Below are 2,893 nucleotides of genomic sequence, written 5' to 3'. Positions count from 1 at the left end.
TCTGTTCACTCTATTGATAATTCAGTTTAAGGCATATTCTCTGTCTGGTCCTCCACATGGGAAGAGTTCTGCTGTGGAATTCTTTCCAAGATACTCCGTAGTGAACAAAAAACTTCCTTACTTTCTCTGTTCTGGTTTTATAATGATTGCTCTTCCCACCCAACCTTGATTCTCTGTGGATCCTCAAGATTCTCTTGCAGGATTTCTGCTCAAAAATACTAAATTTACTAATATGGATTCCTTTCTGCTGGTTGCTGCTCTAACCCACTTTAGCCTGCCTTAATGTGATTCCACATTTCATGAAGATTTGTGATCCTTTCTGTTTCCTTTTTTCAGACACAACTTCCTTTGCACCCTTCTTTTTGGAAGATGCCGCCTTTTTTTTTGTTATTGTTATAATTGCCCTACCCCTCTGTTTTAACTGTGTTGGCATCCTTCAAAGCTCGGCCCTTCACCACAGCCACAGGAGTAAACAACTGTACAAACTGTCTTGCAGCAAACTCCCAAAGAACATAATGCAAACACCAGATTATGGACTTTCAGTGCACCCTGTGATTTTATTCACAATGTACTACTAGTCGCATTGCTAAGATTAAAACCAGTATTAAGCTTTCCATACAATAACCACATCCCAAAGCACAGCAAGGAGCACAAGAGCAATCCAAGTGATCAAAGACTACTCCCATAGCACAGGAAAAAGACCCTCTACACAATCTTTTGGGAAGTGCCAATTCCTTTCCCTAATTCATTGGTAGTATACTGAATTAAAGCTTTTAAGTTTACAAACACTGCTCAAGTTGTGCAGTGTGACTGATATGAGTAAAATTCTAGGACTCTTAAACTAGTGGGTGTCACATTCAGACACCAGCCCCCTCACATACTAAGAGCTGCATAGTGGGAGCTTGACTTAATTTGCATCAAATAAATGCCTGAAGAATGTACTTGATTAATAACAAGGACATACAGGAGAAAGCATTTCCACAAAACAAAAATTATTTTTGAGGTAACAAATGCACACTCCAAACCGGAATTAAAACAAAATCGCAGAACTCAGGGGGACTATTGTAAAGCACGTGGGTGTTAGCTAAAAAGGCTTTGTGAGGAAGTTGCTACAGTACTTAAACATACAGACTCTGGTAGAATACTGTCATGAAAACCTACTGTATGCTTTATTAAACTCTGCTTTAAAACAGCTTAATTCCCTGTTTTTACACATAATTCTTTGTACAGTCCAAGAAAAAAATTAACACTGCTACTAAATCACAGGAACTTTCTCTGCACCTTAGGCCTCTCAAATTTTCTCTGCTGAGTCATGTCATCTGACTGGTCACACAAGAATACATGTCAGCTTGGAGCTTGTCATGGACTTGATTAGAGATTTTTTTTGAAGGAGCTGAAGCTAATGTGCTTAAGCTATTGAACAAAAATGTCATATACGCTCCTCATGTGCACTTTGTTCTCTGTATTAAATCATATGCATCATAGATCTTTAACGGACAAAATTACTGATGCACAGCATATGCGCTCCTTTAACCACCACAGTCTAGCCTAGAAAAGTATTATCAAATGTAAGAGTTAAGACTATAGAAAGGAAATCAGCATGCTCTATTTTCTTCTGCTATTTAGTTGTCATCTCTCAGGTATTTTTTTTTCCCCATAATGATTTAATCTTGCTGAAAATTTTGGGTCCACATTCTGTTGATGGGGCCCTCCAGTGATTGGAGTAAGTTCCCAAAGCTATTTTTTGACTCTTGCAAGCCCTAAATATTACATCCATTAATACCGCACAAAATTAATGACTGTCTCTAATTTTTTATTATTGCTTACTAGTTCCTATATGGTTTTGTTTAAGATGTACATCTCTTTGTGTGGCTTGTTCTATGTTTACAAAGCACATTTCTGCTGGAGACTGCCTGGTCTCAGCTCAAGATAACTGAGGTTATCTACAGACTCTAAGCTCTCAGCACTGTAATTGTGCATCTTTTAATTAGCTTGGCCTCTTCATGTACTTTCACTGCAACCCCAGCATCTGACTTAGAATCATAGAATGTTTAGGGTTGGAAGGGACCCCTAGAGGTCATCTAGTCCAACCCCCCTGCAGTGAGCAGGGACACTGCTAACCAGATCAGGTTGCTCAGAGCCCCGTCCTACCTGGTCTTGAATGTTTCCAGGGATGGGGCCTCCACTACCTCTCTGGGCAACCTGTTCCAGTGCCTCACCACCCTCATTGTAAAGAATTTCTTCCTTATATCTAGTCTAAACTTACCATGGTTTAGTTTGAAACCATTACCCCTTGTCCTGACACAGCTGGCCCTACTAAAAAGATTTTCCCCACCTTTCCTATGGGCCCCCTTTAGGTACTGAAAGGCCGCAACCAGGTCTCCCTGCAGCCTTCTCTTCTCCAGGCTGAACAAGCCCAACTCTCTCAGCCTGGCCTCATAGGAAAGGTGCTCCAGCCCTCAGATCATTTTAGTAGCCCTCCTCTGGACCCACTCCAAAAGTTCCATGTCCTTCTTGTGCTGAGGGCTCCAGAGCTGGACGCAGTACTCTAGGTGCAGTCCATTTTGCTGACTTAGCACTCACTACAGTAGCTTGAGCTCCCTGAGGAGAAAAAATGACGACTGCAGTAGTGTGGCCTCGTAAATAACCTCAATATTGAAAAGCAACAAGAAATAAGCAACTATGACATTGGAGCTGTTTTTTGCTACGCGCCCTACAAAGAAAGCTTTCCTCGGGCATTCAGGATAAACAAGTATTTTCTAAACTCGGGGTCTCATAGATAGAAGGCAGAAGTGACTACTTTCTGGAAAGTTTCAGATGAAGGACCGACCAGAGGAGAGGCCGCCGCCCCCCTCACGCCAGGGCGCCCCAAGCCGCCGCCTCACAGCCCCGA

This window comes from Egretta garzetta, unplaced genomic scaffold (genome assembly GCF_000687185.1).
Source record: "Egretta garzetta isolate BGI_Z169 unplaced genomic scaffold, ASM68718v1 scaffold16, whole genome shotgun sequence".
Classification (NCBI taxonomy): domain Eukaryota; kingdom Metazoa; phylum Chordata; class Aves; order Pelecaniformes; family Ardeidae; genus Egretta; species Egretta garzetta.
Note: the sequence above shows the minus strand (reverse complement) of the source record.